The following is a 19287-nucleotide window of genomic DNA, read 5'->3' as shown; positions in this document are numbered from 1 at the left end:
CGAACTTGTACGCCTCAATCTTGGTCTAGTCAGTAACCAAAAGAACAATCCCGCAAGTAATCACCCAGCCACCTTGTCTTGTGGTTTGCTGAATGTGCGATCACTCATCAAACATTGTGATGAAATTGCATTACTTATTGAGTCCTCCCATCTTGACGTTCTCTTCATGACAGAGACTTGGACAACACCGACTAGTTCAGTGGAGCTAGGGACAGCATGTCCCCCTGGCTTCAAAATAATGCACAATCCTAGGGTGGGAGGCAGAGGAGGTGGAACTGGGATAATCTTCAGACAGACTCTTCACTTCACTCAGCTCAACATCAAGGCTATTGCCGGGTGCGAAATATTGGGCTTCTCCATCAAAGACCATGGAAGCGTGCTATTGACAGGTTTACTATGTTACAGACCCCCGGCCAGCTCGCTATCTGCAGTACCTGAGCTCATAGACTTAATATATGATCTCTCCCACTCCCACTCAAAGTTGATGGTGTTGGGGGACTTTAATCTTTGGTCAGAGGGATCGACCAAGACGGCTTACGCAGAGTTGGTCCAAGCTTGTCACAACATTGAGTTATAACAACTGGTACTTTCCAAAACCCACTCAAAGGGCCATATTCTCGATCTACTTTTTGCTGTCGCTGGGCGAGTTTCGATACTCGACGTCCTGCCTCAGTGTTGGATGGATCACGCCCTCGTCCAGTTCTCCCTCTCATGCACTAGTGCTCTCTTAAAGAAAGGGAGCGTGGCCGGCACTAGAATGGGGAGACAATGGTCTAGACTGCTCAAACAAACCGTTTTGCCTTCTCTGTTGCCAGATGGCTTTGTACTGGGAGTGACTGTGGATGTGAGCTATGAGACTCTCTATCAGCAAATCTTAACTTCTCTGGACTCTTTGGCCCCGCTGCGGAAAATCAAAGACAGGACTAGTCTGGCTATGCCATGGTACTCGGAAGAACTTCGGCAGCTCAAGCTCCTATGCAAACAGGCTGAGCGGACCTGGAGGAAACAGTACCTGGATTCACACAGAGTCCTCTTTAGACAAGCGTTGGCATCATATAAAATCCAGATCAAGTTGGCCAAAGCTAGATTCCTAGAAGACTCTTTGTTGGCAGCCGTAAACAAATCTCAGGCCTTATTTAAGATCGTAAAGGACCTTGCCCATCCGGGCTGCACCAAACATGTCATCCCGGCCTCTCAAGCTCTCTGTGATTCACTAGCACAAGCCTTTGAGGACAAGATTGCTAACATCTTAAACAATCTTTCCTCCTCGTCTGGCTGTGCTATGCATGATTCCACCTCTCTAGAGAATAGGAAGGAGTGCACTAAATCAGGTGAGCTGAGTAACTTTCCTCTACCTTCTTTTGAGGACTTTTGCTCTTTGGCTGACGGGGTGTCTTCTGGTTCACCCTTTGACCCGCTCCCACCCAAGTTTTGGAAACTCTGTCGTGAAGAGCTGTTTCCTCCACTTTTTTCCATCTGCTGTCAGTCTCTTACCTCAGCACGGGTTCCAGATTGCTAGAAACTGGCGGTGGTTTCTCCACTGCTTAAAAAGGAAAATCTGGACCCCAAATGCCCAGCCAACTTTAGGCCCATCTCCCTCTTGCCTTTTCCCATTAAAATTCTAGAGAAACTGGCCACAAGACATCTCTCCAACTTTCTTGAGATTAATGATTGCTTGGATGTGGCTCAGTTAGGGTTTAGACCGGCACATGGGACAGAGTCGGCACTGGTGACTGTTCTTGATGACCTTCGGACGCGGGCAGACCAGGGTCAAGCAGCCTTTTTAGTGCTGCTTGACATGTCGGCCGCGTTCGATACGGTCAACCATGCAATATTGATCAGGAGACTAACGGAGGCTGGGGTGTTGGGCCCGGCCCTTGAATGGCTGGTGTCATATCTCGATCAAAGGCACCAGGTAGTTGCAGTGCCACCCTTTCAATCGAACATCAAGAGGGTTGGTCAGGGAGTACCCCAGGGCTCAGCCATCAGCCCCATTCTTTTCAATCTCTACCTCCGCCCCCTGATCATGCTGATCAAATCGTTTGGCATTACAGTCATCAACTACGCCGATGACACCCAACTTATCTTCTCGTTTGAAGGTAAGGGTGGGGTGTCACAGGAGGTCTTCCATCGATGCATGAGCACCACGGCAGAATGGTTGGGTAACAACTCCCTACAATTCAACAGCTTGAAAACCGAGGTGCTACACTGCTCCATGGACCGGACCCCAGACCCCTACCGCAGGGTTTTTGGCCTCCTTATTTCCAAGGTACCAGCTTGCCTGCTGATTCGGTTCGAAATTTGGGGGTAATGTTCAGTTCCGAGCTTCAGCTGGACACATCAGTAAATAAAACGGTGGCCATATGCATGGCTCTACTTGGATCCTTGCGAAAGATTTTACCCCTGCTCCCGGCACAGGCAAGACCAGAGGTAGTGCGGAGCATAATCCTAAGTCGTCTCGACTATTGCAACGCGCTACTGCTAGGGGCTCCAGCTACTTTGCTAGGAAAACTCCAACGAGTACAGAATTTCGCGGCCAAACTGGCACTCTCACGTCGCCTTTCAGACTCCTCGGCCAAGGCTCTTAGGGACCTCCATTGGCTGCCAATCGTTCAACGGGTGAACTTTAAGGCCTTGTGTTTGGTCTTCAGAGCCTTACACAGACAAGGTCCGTCTCCCCTGCAGGATCTCTTTTCATGGTACATCCCTTCACGACCACTCCGGTCGGCCTCAGCTTACCTGGTGGTAGTACCCAAGTTTCTGAGGTCCCGGATGGGCGGTCGGTCCTTCAGGTCTACCGCAGCGGGGCTGTGGAACTCTTTACCATTAGGCCTGAGGGGCTAGGAAGACCTCTCCTCCTTCAAAAAAGCATTAAAGACCCACCTGTTCCCCAGAAAAATGTAAATAGAAGGAAGCTGGTAACATCATGCTCTGCGTCATAACAGTCTAAGCGCCAGGATGCCCGTCGGTTGACAGTTACAACGCTATATAAAAACGCCTATACATACATACATACATACATCTTAATCCTCTGCGCTACTTTAGCATGAGTGGAAACAGCCACTAAATTAAACTTCCATCTCTCTCCCGCAGAAACATTAATCGCCAAAGTTACCTTTACATTTGTATTGTCGCCTGAAAACCTCTGGACACACAAGAACATGTTCTTTGCCACAGGTAATTTAACCCTCTGTGCTACTGCAGCATGAGTGGAAACAGCCATTAGATAAAACTTCCATCTCTTTCCCGCAGGAACTTTAATAGCCAAAGTTTCCTTCACATTTTTATTGTTGCCTGAAAACCTCTGAACACATAAGGAAATGTTCTTTGCAGCAGGCATCTTAATCCTCTACGAAACTTAGCTTGAGTGGAAACAGCCACTGGATAAACTCTGATCTTTCTCCTGCAGGAACATTAATTTCCAAAGTTAACTTTACATTTTTATTGTTGCCTCAAAATCTCAGGACACACAAGAACATGTTCTTTGCAGCAGGCATCTTAATCCTCTGCGCTTGCGTGGAAACAGCCACAAGATAAATCTTCCTATCTCTCTCTGGCAGGAACATTAATTGCCAAGGTTACCTTTATATTTTTATTGTTGCCTGAAAACCTCTGGACACACAAGGACATGTTCTTTGCAGCAGGCATCTTCATCCTCTGTGCTACTTCAGTATGGGTGATAATAGCCACTAGATAAAACTTCCATTTCCGTCCTTCAGGAACTGTAATCGCCAAAGTTACCTGTACATTTTTATTGTTGCCTGAAAACCTCTGAACACACAAGAGCATGTCTCTTGCCGCAGGTATCTTAATCCTCTGCGCTACTGCAGCATGAGCGGAAACAGCCACTAGATAAAACTTTCTTCTCTTTCCCGCAGGAACATTAATCGCCAAAGTTACCTTTACATTGATATTATTGCCTGAAAACCTCTGGACACACAAGGACATGGTCTTTGCAGCAGGCATCTTAGTCCTTAGCTGCTTCAGCATCAGTAAAAACAGCCACTGGATAAAACTCCCATCTCTCTTCAGCTGGAACATTGGTAGCAAAATGTATCTTTGCATTTTTATTATTGCATAAAACTCCCATCTCTCTCCAGGATAAACATTAATCGCAAAAGTAACATTAAACATTTTCATTGTTGCTTGAAAACCTCTGAACACACAGAAACATGTTCCTTGAAGCTGGCATCTTAATCCTCTGTGCTACTTTAACAGCCACTAGAAAAAACTTTCGATCTCTTTCCCACAGAAATATTATTTGCTGAGGTTACCTTTACATTTTTATTGTCGCCTGAAAACCTCTCGATACACAAGGACGTGTTCTTTGCAGTAGGCATCTGAATCCTCTATGATCCTTTAGCATGAGTGGAAACAGCCACTAGATAAAACTTCCATTTCCGTTCTGCAGGAACCTTAATCGCCAAAGTTACCTCTACATTTTTATTGTTGCCTGAAAACGTCTGAACACACAAGAGCATGTTCCTTGCAGCAGGCATCTTAATCCTCTGCACCACTTTAGCATCAATAGAAACAGCCGCTGGATAAAACTCCCATCTCTCTCCAGCTGCATCAATGATAGCCAAAGTTACCTTCACATTTTTATTGTTGCACAAAACTCCCATCTCTCTCCAGCATTAACATTAATCACTAAATTTACTGTCAGATTTTTATTGTATCCTGAAAACCTCTGTATTCACAAGGACATGTTTCTTTGCAGCAGGCATCTTAATCCTCTGCCCTAATTTAGCATGAGTAGAAAGAGACACTAGATAAAAATCCGATCTCTCTCCATCAGGAACATTAATCACAAGTTACCTTTACATTTTTATTGTTGCTTGAAAACCTCTGAACACACACAAACACAAAACACATGGGAATGTTCTTTGCAGCAGGAATCTTAACCCTCTGAGATACTTAAGCATGAGTGAAAACAGCCACTAGATAACAATCAGATGTCTCTCAACCAGGAGAATTAATCGCCAAAGTTACCTTTATATTTTTATTTTTGCCTGAAAACCTCTGGACACACAAGGACATGTTCTTTGCAGCAGGCATCTTAATCCTCTGCTCTACTTTAACATGAGTGGAAACAGCCACAGGATAAAACTCTGATCTCTCTCCCGCAGGAACAGTAAACGCTAAGTTACCTTGACATTTTTGTTGTTGCCTGAAAACTTATGAACACACAAGGATATGTTCTTTGCAGCAGGCATCTTAATCCTCTGAGCTACTTTAGCATGAGTGGAAACAGGCACTAGATAAAATTCCGATCTCTCTCCAGCAGGAACGGTAATTGTCAAAGTTACCTTTACATTTTTATTGTTGCCTGAAAGTATCTGAATATGCAAGGATATGTTCTTTGCAGCAGGCATCTTAATCCTTCGAGCTACTTTAGCATGAGTAGAAACAGCCGCTGGATAAAACTCCCATCTCTCTCCAGCTGCATCAATGATAGCCAAAGATACCTTCACATTTTTATTGTTGCACAAAACTCCCATCTCTCTCCAGCATTAACATTAATCACTAAATTTACTGTCAGATTTTTATTGTATCCTGAAAACCTCTGTATTCACAAGGACATGTTTCTTTGCAGAAGGCATCTTAATCCTCTGCCCTAATTTAGCATGAGTAGAAAGAGACACTAGATAAAAATCCGATCTCTCTCCATCAGGAACATTAATCACAAGTTACCTTTACATTTTTATTGTTGCTTGAAAACCTCTGAACACACACAAACACAAAACACATGGGAATGTTCTTTGCAGCAGGAATCTTAACCCTCTGAGATACTTTAGCATGAGTGAAAACAGCCACTAGATAACAATCAGATGTCTCTCAAGCAGGAGAATTAATCTCCAAAGTTACCTTTATATTTTTATTTTTGCCTGAAAACCTCTGGACACACAAGGACATGTTCTTTGCAGCAGGCATTGTAATCCTCTGCTCTACTTTAACATGAGTGGAAACAGCCACTGGATAAAACTCTGATCTCTCTCCCGCAGGAACAGTAAACGCTAAGTTACCTTGACATTTTTGTTGTTGCCTGAAAACTTATGAACACACAAGGATATGTTCTTTGCAGCAGGCATCTTAATCCTTCGAGCTACTTTAGCATGAGTAGAAACAGCCACTAGATAAAACGTTTGATCTCTCTCCCACAGGGTGTGAGTGTTTGATTGGTTCAGATGCTCCATCCATCACCACCCCCTTTTGTATCGCTTTGTTCGCCATAAGTTGTCAGGGTATTCTCAGACGTGAGTCCCTCACTTTGCCACTGGATTCAAGCAAGCCGGGCTGAAGACGGCTGAAATGCCAGAAACCGGTCCTCGGAAGCTTGTTTCTGGTCCAGGGAAGGCATGGCTTGGCAGTTCGGGCTGGACTGTTCCCATGAGGCACAGGGTCAGACTGATTTGCATATGGCTATATCTGAACTGGGGTGGCAGAGTGGGCTAAAGAACGGTGATGGATTAAACCCAGATCTCTTGACTGGGTGTGAGTGTTTGATTGGTTCAGATGCTCCATCCATCACCACCCCCTTTTGTACTGCTCTCTCCTACAGAAACAATAATTGCCAAAGTTACCTTTAAATTTTTATTTTCACCTGAAAACCTCTCGATACACAAGGACATGTCCTTTGCAGCAGGCATCTCAATCCTCTGCGATCCTTTAGCATCCGTGGGAACAGCCACAAGATACAACTTCCATTTCCGTCTTGCAGGTACCTTAATCGCCAAAGTTACCTTTACACTTTTAATGTTGCCTGGAAACCTCTGAAGACACAACAACGTGTTCTTTTCAGCAGGCATCTTAATCCTCTGCGATACTTCAGCATGAGTAGAAACAGCCACTAGATAAAACTCCCATCTCTCTCCAACGGAACTTTAATAGCCAAAGTTACCTTTACATTTTTATTGTTGCCTGAAAACCTCTGAACACACAAGGACATGTTATTTTAACAAAAGAGAAAGGAAGGATTTGCTATGATTGATCTGCACATCAACATTAGTCTCCTTAGTATATAATCACAATATCTCTCAGAGGATAATCCAATATTCCTGAAGTGCAACTATGATATGTAAAATGCTTATCCTACAGCATTATCCAAGGACAGTCTGTCCACCACAAAAGGTGTTATAGAATGTCCCATCCACGTAACAAAAAGGTCATATCAGTGCACATCCACAGTAGTTTCTTTTATCCATGTGCAATTGGTGCACTCAGATACAAGTTCTTAGTCCAAAAAGAATCACGTAGTGTAGATACAAAACAAACTTTATTTCTTTTTTAAAGCCAGGTTCTTCACAGCCGACGCACGTTTCGCCCCAACCCGGGAACCCGGTTACGCGTTATCATCGATTTTGGAACATACACACATGGCAGAATGCTGGAACTTATCATGGCTCCGTGACTGTTATATAACAGAACGACTATACATTGTTGGCAATTAAATTAGATTTGGACATTTACTGCACAACGTACGTGTAAAGGAACAAAAAAGAGAAGAATTTTGGAAAGCAAGGTTCGGTGATCACGGTGTATTCTTAGCCTTGAAAAAGTCCATATGGGGGGAAACGTGCGTCGGCTGTGAAGAACCTGGTTTTAAAAAAGAAATAAAGTTTGTTTTGTATCTACACTACGTGATTCTTTTTGGACTAAGAACTTGTATCTGAGTGCACACATTGCACATGGATAAAAGAAACTACTGTGGATGTGCACTGATATGACCTTTTTGTTACACAAGGACATGTTCTTTGGAGCAGACATCTTAATCCTCTGCGCTACTTTAACATGAGTCGGAACAGCCACTAGATAAAACTCTAATGTCTCTCTTAAGCAGGAACCTTAATCGCCAAAGTTACCTTTAAATTTTTATTGTTGCCTGAAAACCTCTAATTACACAAGGGCATGTTCTTTGCAGCAGGCATCTTAATCCTCTGTGCTACTTTATCATCAGTGAAAACAGCCACTAGAAAAACTCCCATCTCTCTGCAGCTGGAACATTGATAGCCAAAGTTAATTGTGACTCAAGAAGTTAGGTGGGTTCCATGAGCAACAGTATGCAATGTCGAAGACTAATGGCGGCGGTGAGGCTGTACATGCGATAGACATCGAGCAGCCGGGGGAGGTGCACTTAAGAGACCATCGAACTCCAAAGCGTACTAGGAGACCTGACTAGAATCTACTCAGTATGTGGGGGGGCTGGAGGTGTAGGATCAGCCTGTGATGCGTCAAGCGTGTGACGTAAGTACGTGCGATAGATGCACCAAATGTCACAGGATCTGGAGGTTGGAGTGAGGCGTAGATTTCAGATTGTACATTGCAGTACGCCATGCTCCGGAGCCAGGCCCCCCAAAGAGTAGCGATCTCGCGCTTCGCCAGGAGTAAGGCAATCGCTGTAAAACACCTGTAGCACAGTTAATTCGATGAACCAGTCCCAGCAGTCGCAACCCCGGAGAGAGTACCCGAGCAGTTTCTGTTATCTGAGCCAGCACAGCAAACACTTCCTGCCAATATGGTAAAATGAGGGGACAGGACCAGGACATGTGCGCAAAATCGGCGTTCAGGGTCTTACACTTCGGACAATTTGTTTGCTTAGAAGGGTCAAATTTGGCCGGTTGGATAGGGGTTACGTAAATTCTATGGATACATTTAAAATGGAGCAATTTATGCCTGTATTAGGGGGAACCCCGTGGGTTTGCTCTGGGCCTTAGGCCCAGTCTTTGTCATTCAATGGATGCCCAAAGTCAGCCTCCCAGTGTCCGCGCCCATAGGAACATTAATCGCCAAAGTTAACTTTACATTATTTTTTTTGCCTGAAAACCTCTGGACACACAAGGACATGTTCTTTGCAGCAGGCGTCTTAATCCTCTATGAAACTTTATCTTGAGTGGAAACAGCCACTGGATAACACTCTGATCTCTCTCAAGCAGAAGCATGAATCGCCAAAGTTACCTTTACCTTTTTATTTTTGCCTGAAAATCTCTGGACACACAGGGACATATTCTTTGCAGAACGTCCTTGTGTCTCTCTCAAGCAGGAGCTGAGAGAAGTTGAGCTGGTATATGCTGTCCACTAGTTATAGGGGGCACCTTGTACCAGTCCAAACAACCCCTTAGTGATGATAGGTTAAAGACAACCTTTATTGAAAGTTATCCTAGTGGTAGCTGTGGAGAGCAGCCTTCAGGCTAAGTCGTGAAGGAATGTAAAGCAGCTTGTTTTACCAGTCTATAATCTCTTGAATGGCTAAATGAAAGACAACCACACCAGGTATTTATATAAAATATATGTATTCATTTCTAAACACACCGTCCTAGTCTCTTTATGAGACTAGAGGTCAAAACACATAAGTTACACTTCAAATATAACAGTAAAATAGCACAAATACATGTCGGGCCCGAGGGGCGAGCCTAACCATATACCAAAATAGTGGTATAAGAACCACAACTGAACTAGACACAAGGCCTAGAGCCTTTCAAAGTGCTTGGACCAGAAGGAACCCCCCAAGGTACTGACACAAGGGACCCACGGGGGATGCGTGCCGGGTGAGAACACAGCCGCAAATCACCGTTATCTTCTATGGGGAAAGTCGCAGTTGGAATTTTAAAGTTTAAGGACACTTAGGTGAATGCTAGAAGCAAGCACTTTTGGACTTAGAGGTGTCTAGGGATAGCACCCACGGGAGCACCGGAGTACCTAACCCAGGGGAGCTGGGTGCAGAGGTGCCAAATGGTGTCAGGTCGCGGCGTCGTTTCCAATGGAAGCTGGCAAATGAGTGCTGCTGCCGGGAATATGCAAAGTGTCCGAAGAGATCTAAGCCTGGATCGAAGGTGAGAAGAACCTGAAAGCAGAGGGGACAGAGTCTGGGTCACTTGCCAGTGACCAGGGGCACGATAGACATATGCCCACCAATGTCGGGTGCTTCAGGTGAGTTGACGGGAAGCTTGTCTCTTCAGCCACAAGGACCAGGAGGCGTCGATGACAACCAGGAGCTGGGCTTGAGCTGTCCCACAAAGGATGCAGAGTGCTGCAGCATTGGTGCCTGGATTGGACACAGCGAGCCTTGGCAACAGCACCCCATGCAGGCAGAGAATAAAGGCTTCGGTGCAGACCAGCAAGGTCTGAGGGACTCACTCAGCGAGGGCACGTCTGGAGCAATGAGGAAAGCCCAAAGGAAAACAGAGTTGCCTTCACAGGGACCCACAAGTCGATGGAGAAGGGATAACAAAGGTATCTCGAGCGGAATCACAAAATGGCGGCCCACGTGTCACTCGGAGTGGGTAGGCCAGCAATCTTTGGTGGATTCTCTGCTCAGGGTCTGGGCTATGAATAACCCAAAGCACAGCTTCGAGAGTCGTCAGGAAGGTGATGCACTTGCAAATGTGCACGGTGTCCAGGGGTTCCGGTTGCACATCACCCATGACAGCTACAGGCCTTAGCCCTGCTGGGGACTCAGGACAGCCTCGGAGAAGTCTGGAAATCCACCTCTGGTGTCGCAAAGCCTTCGACGTCCGGTGGGAGCTTCAGCGATGCAAACCGGACAGATGCTTTGTTGGTGCCTGCCAAGCAGGGGAGTCACTCCTTGACTCCAAGGGAGATTCTTCAGTCCTCTAGTCTTGTGTAGAGCATCGAAGGTCCAGGATTTACATTCAGAGTTTCGTCCAGGGCTATCTAAAGTCCTAGGGACTGGGGTTCTTTACTTATACCTAAGGAAGGGGTTGGACTAACTCTGGGGACCCACCAATGGGAGGGTTTGGAAGGAGGGGTGGCTACACCCATTTCCTTTGTCCAGTTTTGCACCAGAGCCGGGGCTGGTAGCCCCTGCATTCGGTTTGAACTGAACTATGCACATTGACACCAAATGTGCCCACAGTGCAGGACTTCAAAGCACTCTGAGAATGCTCCCACCTAGCCCCAATACACACCATTTTGTCTGGGAGATGGTTACACCTCCCTGTGACAGGAAACCTCTTGTCCAGGCCTCCCCTGACGGAGTTTCAGCCAGCAGCAGGAGGCCAGACTCTTGTCTGTGGCTGCAGCATCCATTTTATGATGCCCAGTTAAGCTGGTACCGGGTATACCGATGCTGTCTTGTCTTTCCCTCTAGAAGGGTGGGATCCTACTCCCACACCACTTACTGGTGTGGGAGTAGGATTCCAAGGTGTTTGACACTAAACACGACATGTTTCCGTGCGGCCAATCCAAAGTTAGCATTTACCACCAGGCAATAATACACATAAGAGTATATGGTCAGGTTGCACCACAAACAGCATCAGAGGATTGACTCCGAATGCTGCAGAGCGTCTCTGCTCATGCAGGGGCACCCTCTCACATGTAAGCCAAGCACTCTGCCTTCAGGATTGATAAGGCCTGCCATAGGAGTGACTTATAGGTTTTTATGTGTGTGTATTTGTAGTGATATAGGTAACCTATATCACAGTAAGGGGTGCATGCACCACCTTACCCAGGCTGCAGTAGCAGACCTGTGGTGTCATTTTGGAAGGCTGTCCAGGGGTGACACAATACATGCTTCAGCCCCTGGTAGGCCTCCGGGGTACCTATGCCCTGGGTACATAGTATACCATGTACTAGGGACTTATAAGGGCACTCCAGAATCCAGTCTGTAGTGTACCTAATGTACATGGAATCCATATTTAAGAGAAAGCAGATAGGCTGGTGACCTGAATAGCGGGTTCCCAGCCAAACTAAGTCAAAAACCATCATAACGCCAGGAAAAAAGTGGGGGCAACCATACAGTCAGATTCCACCTTCCTACAGGAGCATTAATCACCAAAGTTATCTTTACAATTTTATTTTTGCCTGAAAACCTCTGGACACACAAGGACATGTTCTTTGCCTGGCCCCTTCATCCCGCCCCACCCGGACTGACATGCACGCCTTATACAGTTTTGTGACCAGATGTGATCCAGTGTCATCAGTTATGAGAAAAGTGAGTGGGGGGAAGTCATCATAAGGGGCAGGGTAAGTGGAAAAGGCAGTGCGGAGCGTCCCCTGAAGTCGGGCCACATTAAGGGAGTCCACATCAGTGAGCCCAGGGAGCTGTGTCAAATTTGACAGTTTGCCCGCCAAGCCATCCGGGATGAAGGACCCTAAGGTGTTGTGCCCTAACTTAGTGAAAGTGGCAAGCACCCCTTTATCAGTAGTAAGAGGCTAAAAGGGGTTTATTGGCGAGTGGAAGTGCGGGCCAGTAAAGGGGGCCAGACCCATATAATCGGTTCAGTTTACGCCAGGCCCAACATGTAGTGGCCAGAGACTGAATGTCATGTGCATCAATCAAGGGGGACTCTCTTTGATGTAGGGACGCCAGAGGAGTCAGGGCAGCTAGTTCCTTGTCTGTTTTGGTGTTTGGTATTCTGGTGCCGGTGCTACCAGAAAGTACAGTTGAGGATCTGGGACTGCGAATCCCCCTCGGGTGTATGGGAGAGTAAGAGTTTCCCAAGCCCCTCTTGGTCTACGGCCTGCCCATATCAAGCGGATAAGGAGGCCGCATAAGTGGGCAAAAAACGCGTTGGTGAGCGGGACACATATGGTACGAAAATAGTAGGGGAAATGGAGCAGTACCTTCATCTTAATGAGGGCAATACAGCCGGCTATAGAGAGAGCCAACTGTATCCACCTTTCTATTTGCGAGATAAGTTGGTCAATAGCAGGCCCGTAGTACAGCTGTATGGCCTGGCCCTTGTCTATGTTCAGTTGCACCCCAAGGTATTTAGTGGTCTCCGGTCCATTCGCAGGGGGTACTCTGCTCCATCAGTCGCTGCTGCTTCCGTGATGGGGAATAGTACCGATTTCCCCCAGTTGATCTTAAGACCTGAAACAGAACTGAAGCGTTCAATCTAGTCAATTAGCCGCAGAAGATTGGTCTGAGTGTGGCGTATGAAAAGCAAACATCGTCTGCATACAGGGACATCAAGAGCAGACCATGGGGGATGAATATAGAAGGGCAATTAGAGCTATAAAGTTAGAAGGGAGGCCAAGTTTATGAAGCGATGCCATAAGGAAGGGCCATTCGAGGGAATCGAAGGCCTTCTCTGCGCCCAGTAACGCAATTGCAGCTGGTGTGGTAGGCTCTATACAGTTAATGACAGAGAAGACTGTGCGAAGGGTGAGAGCTGTAGATCGATGCGGGATAAACCCAGACTGTGCCGGAGACACATTTTTAACCATTAATAGGGAAAGACGCGAGGAAAGCGTTTTGGCAAGGATCTTATTGTCAAAATTAATGAGGGATATGGGACAGTAGGACGAACAGTGGGTGGGGTCCTTTCCAGGTTTAAGTAACAGGAAGATGGCCACCTCACGCATGGTATGGGGGAGTGTGCCTCAGCAAACACCTCGAGGAGCTGATGCACCAACATTTCTTTATACACCTTGCAGAATACTCCAGTCCAGCAGGAATCTTAATCGCCAAAGTTACCTTTACATTTTTATTTTTGCCTGAAAACCTTTAAACACACAAAGACATGCTCTTTGCCACAGGCCTCTTAATCCTCTGCACTACTTCAGCATGAGTGAAAACAGTCACTAGATAAAACTCTAATCTCTCTCCAGCAGGAGCATTAATCGCCAAAGTTACCTATACATTGTTATTGTTGCCTGAAAACCTCAGGATACCCAAGGACATGTTCTGTGCCGCAGGCATCTTAATCCTCTGCGCTACTTTAGCATAAGTGAAAACAGTCACTAGATAAAACTCTAATCTCTCTCCAGCAGGAGCATTAATCGCCAAAGTTACCTATACATTGTTATTGTTGCCTGAAAACCTCAGGATACCCAAGGACATGTTCTGTGCCGCAGGCATCTTAATCCTCTGCGCTACTTTAGCATAACTGGAAACAGCCACAAGAGAAAACCCTGATCTCTCTCCAGCAGAAACATAATTTGCTAGGGTTACCTTTACATTTTTATTCTTGCCTGAAATCCTCTGGACACACAAACGCATGTTCTTTGCAGGAGGCATGTTAATCCACTGTGCTACTTTAGCATGAGTGGAAATAGTATCTAGATAAAATTCCGATCTCTCTCCAGCAGGGACATTAATCACTAAAGTTACCTTTGTCAGGTGCCCATGGGGACATTGTCGTGTTCGATACGTTGGCATGAGCACGCTGCAGAATGCCCACTGCTTTGCGCACGTTACTAGAAGTCTTTATTTTTGCTACTGTTTCTATTGTCATTTTCACATGAGAACTCATCGCTGTGTACACACTCTGCAGGCTCCTAGGATTTTGTCTGAACATTATGGACATGGTCGAACAATAATGCCCCTTGTTATTCTGTTCTGGCCAGGCCTTAGCACCTAGACAAAACATACCAATGCAGCTGTGGTTTGGGACAACACACTTTGGTCTTATTGGGATGCACAAATAGGCAGCACACATTTGGAGATGGGACCTTTCCAGGGAGAAGAGCGAGACAGCACCTATGATGTAGATCTACTCTCAATAGGCTAAGGGATGGGGCTAGCTGACAAAGCCCAGAGATCTTCTAATATATAATACTATTCCTGTGCAAGGGGAGGGAGGTCAGGCTGTACTGTCTTTTCACAATTACATCCCCGTTCATATTTATGGACTAACTGCAATGCTGACGGCATTTGTATTATGGCTTTTCTGCTTGTGGCACATATTCAGCATATTAGAGCATATTAGTTAAAATAAATATTTCAAACTTGTTTGTGTCTCTGTCAAATCGTATTGTGGAAAAGTACAAGAGTGCGAGCCAAAGGGTGTGTCTTGTTACCTCGATTCCTGAGAGATCTGGGAGTGTTGTGTTCTCCTGTGTCCAATCACTTGTTTCTCTGTGAGTGAGTAGGAGAGCAAGTGAGACACTATAGCTAGCTCTGTTTTTGGACAGAATCCCTGCAGCGCCTTTACAGTTTTATGGTTGCCTCGAAACCTCTGAACTAACAGAAACATGTTCCTTCAAGCAGACTTTTCAATCCTCAGTGCTACTTTACCATGAGTGGAAACTGCCACTATGCTGAAACTTCCATCTCTCTCCTTCAGGGACAATATTTGCCAAAGTTACTTTTACATTTTAATTGTTGCCGAAAAACCTCTGGACACACAATGACTTGTTCTTTGCAGCAGACATCTTAATCCCCTGCTCTACTTTAACATGAGTGGAAAGAACCACTCGCTAAAACTACGATCTCTCTCCCCCAGGAACATTAAATGCCAAAGGTAATGCTCCATTTTTATTGTTGCCTGAAAACCTCTGAACACGCAAGGCTATGTTCTTTTCAGCAGGCATCTTAATACTTTGCGCTACTTTAACATGAGTGGAAACAGCCACTAGATACATTTCCCATCTCCCTCTCCAGCAGGAACATAAATCGTCAAAGATACCTTTACATTTTTATTGTTTCCTGAAAACCTCTGAACACAAAAGGATATGTTCTTTGCAGGAGGCATTTTAATCCAATGCACTACTATAGCATGAGTGGAAACAACCACTAGATAAAACTCCGATCTCTCTCCTGCAGTAACATTAATTGCCAACGTTACCTTTACATTTTTATTTTCGCCTGAAAACGTCTGAACACACAAGGACATGTTTGCAGGAGGCATCTTCATCCTATATGCTACTTTAAGATCATCGAATAAATGCATGATTATTTGGAATATGGTATTGTACGCACATGGACCTATTGTTCAATTTTTTATCTACACGAAATATGTTTTTATTCTTTGTCCTACGCAAATGATCTCTCCTTGTCTTCCCCAACACTCCATGGCCTCATGGTTTCTCTAGCTTTGTGACTGTGGCTACTTGACCATATTGTATGTTTGTTTTATTCCTTCCAGTTGCCTTTTTCCAGAAGGTGCATACTCTAACCTCTTGTTTTCACCACTAAATCGGACTACAGTTGGAGTCCAGGCTTTAGGGGACGTGACTTCATTTCTTTTTTTATATAGTCAATGCAGTCCCTCACGAGTAGATGAGGATACTTTGGTAATGGAGAAATGTCTAGATCCGCTTGGACTGTAGAGGGTATGAAACATGTTGATCCCCTGCACATCTTACGCATAAGTTTGACCTGAAGAGGGCAGAATTCCCCCTCTCCAGTTTACGACTTACCAGTCGGTGTTTTTACTCATGGCACAGGAACCCAGTGAATAAACTACACTTGGAGATCCTCGTAGCTATTTTTAAATCACACTTACACCATCCCACCTCTACTCCCTACACATAAGAAACCCCCAAAAATTCTTTAGCTTCACAATGGCAACCAGAGAAGACCTCTGGCAAAGAGCCCCCTCGCGCGGCCCGTCGGGCATTGCAGCGCCGGCCCAACGAGGAGCTGCCCTATGATGAAGCATGACACCCTTCAGGTGTGTGAGGGCCCTTGCTCCTTATTGGAGCTGCCCTATGATGAAGCATGACACCCTTCGGATGTGTGAGGGCCCTTGCTCCTTACTGGAGCTGCCCTATGATGAAGCATGACACCCTTCGGGTGTGTGAGGGCCCTTGCTTCTTATTGGAGCTGCCCTATGATAAAGCATGACACCCTTCGGGTGTGTGAGGGCCCTTGCTCCATATTGGAGCTCCCCTATGATGAAGCATGACACCCTTCGGGGTGTGTGAGGGCCCTTGCTTCATATTGGAGCTATCCCCTATGATGAAGCATGACACCCTTCGGGTGTGTGAGGGCCCTTGCTTCTTATTGGAGCTCCCCTATGATGAAGCATGACACCCTTCGGATGTGTGAGGGCCCTTGCTTCATATTAGAGCTGCCCTGTGATGAAGCATGACACCCTTCGGGTGTGTGAGGGCCCTTGCTTCATATTGGAGCTCCCCTATGATGAAGCATGACACCCTTCGGGTGTGTGAGGGCCCTTGCTCCTTATTGGAGCTCCCCTATGATGAAGCATGACACCCCTGGGGTGTGTGAGGTCCCTTGCTCCTTATTGGAGCTGCCCAATGATGAAGCATGATACCCTTCGGGTGTGTGAGGGCCCTTGCTCCTTATTGGAGCTATCCCCTATGATGAAGCATGACACCCTTCGGGTGTGTGAGGGCCCTTGCTCCTTATTGGAGCTGCCCAATGATGAAGCATGATACCCTTCGGGTGTGTGAGGGCCCTTGCTCCTTATTGGATCTATCCCCTATGATGAAGCATGACACCCTTCGGGTGTGAGGGACCTTGCTCCTTATTGGAGCTCCCCTATGATGAAGCATGACACCCCTCGGGTGTGTGAGGGCCCTTGCTTCTTATTGGAGCTCCCCTATGATGCAGCATGACACTCCTGGGGGTGTGTGAGGGCCCTTGCTCCTTATTGGAGCTATCCCCTATGATGAAGCATGACACCCTTCGGGTGTGTGAGGGCCCTTGCTCCTTATTTGAGCTGCCCTATGATGAAGCATGACACCCATCGTGTGTGAGGGACCTTGCTCCTTATTGGAGCTGCACTATGATGAAGCATGACACCCCTCGGGTGAGTGAGGGCCCTTGCTTCTTATTGGAGCTCCCCTATGATGAAGCATGACACTCCTGGGGGTGTGTGAGGGCCCTTGCTCCTTATTGGAGCTGCCCTGTGATGAAGCATGACACCCTTCGGGTGTGTGAGGACCCTTGCTCCTTATTGGAGCTGCCCTATGATGATGCATGACACCCATTGGGGTGTGTGAGGGCCCTTGCTCCATATTGGAGCTGCCCTATGATGAAGCATGACACCCTTCGGGTGTGTGAGGGCCCTTGCTCCTTATTGGAGCTCCCCTATGATGAAGCATGACACCCTTCGGGGTGTGTGAGGGCCCTTGCTCCTTATTGGAGCTCCCCTATGATGAAGCATGACACCCTTCGAGGTGTGTGAGGGCCCTTGCTTCATATTAGAGCTATCCCCTATGATGAAGCATGACACCCTTCGGTGTGTGAGGGCCCTTGCTTCTTATTGGAGCTGCCCGAAGATGAAGCATGACACCCTTCAGATGTGTGAGGGCCCTTGCTTCTTATTGGAGCTGCCCTATGATGAAGCATGACACCCTTTGGATGTGTGAGGGCCCTTGCTTCATATTAGAGCTGCCCTGTGATGAAGCATGACACCCTTCGGGTGTGTGAGGGCCCTTGCTTCTTATTGGAGCTCCCCTATGATGAAGCATGACACCCTTTGGGTGTGTGAGGGCCCTTGCTCCTTATTGGAGCTCCCCTATGATGAAGCATGACACCCTTCGGGTGTGTGAGGGCCCTTGCTCCTTATTGGAGCTGCCAGATGATGAAGCATGACACCCATTGGGGTGTGTGAGGGCCCTTGCTTCATATTGGAGCTATCCCCTATGATGAAGCATGACACCCTTCGGGTGTGTGAGGGCCCTTGCTCCTTATTGGAGCTGCCCTATGATGAAGCATGACACTCATCGGGTGTGAGGGACCTTGCTCCTTATTGGAGCTGCCCTATGATGAAGCATGACACCCCTCGGGTGTGTGAGGGCCCTTGCTTCTTATTGGAGCTCCCCTATGATGAAGCATGACACTCCTGGGGGTGTGTGAGGGCCCTTGCTCCTTATTGGAGCTGCCCTGTGATGAAGCATGACACCCTTCGGGTGTGTGAGGACCCTTGCTCCTTATTGGAGCTGCCCTATGATGATGCATGACACCCATTGGGGTGTGTGAGGGCCCTTGCTCCATATTGGAGCTGCCCTATGATGAAGCATGACACCCTTTGGGTGTGTGAGGGCCCTTGCTCCTTATTGGAGCTGCCCTATGATGAAGCATGACACCCTTCGGGTGTGTGAGGGTCCTTGCTCCTTATTGGAGCTGCCCTATGATGAAGCATGACACCCTTCGGGTGTGTGAGGGCCCTTGCTCCTTATTGGAGCTGCCCTAGGATGATGCATGACACCCATTGGGGTGTGTGAGGGCCCTTGCTCCTTATTGGAGCTGCCCTATGATGAAGCATGACACCCTTCGGGTGTGTGAGGGTCCTTGCTCCTTATTGGAGCTGCCCTATGATGAAGCATGACACCCTTCGGGTGTGTGAGGGCCCTTGCTCCTTATTGGAGCTGCCCTATGAGGCCGCATGACACCCTTTGGGTGTGTGAGGGCCCTTGCTTCATATTAGAGCTGCCCTGTGATGAAGCATGACACCCTTCGGGTGTGTGAGGGCCATTGCTCCATATTGGAGCTGCCCTATGATGAAGCATGACACCCTTCGGGTGTGTGAGGGCCCTTGCTTCTTATTGGAGCTGCCCTATGATGAAGCATGACACCCTTCGGGTGTGTGAGGGCCCTTGCTCCTTATTGGAGCTCCCCTATGATGAAGC

The sequence above is a fragment of the Lissotriton vulgaris genome, unplaced genomic scaffold (assembly GCF_964263255.1).
Source record: "Lissotriton vulgaris unplaced genomic scaffold, aLisVul1.2 SCAFFOLD_219, whole genome shotgun sequence".
NCBI classification, from domain to species: Eukaryota; Metazoa; Chordata; class Amphibia; order Caudata; family Salamandridae; genus Lissotriton; species Lissotriton vulgaris.
The sequence above is the reverse complement of the archived record's forward strand: the minus strand, read 5'-3'. Positions refer to the sequence as shown.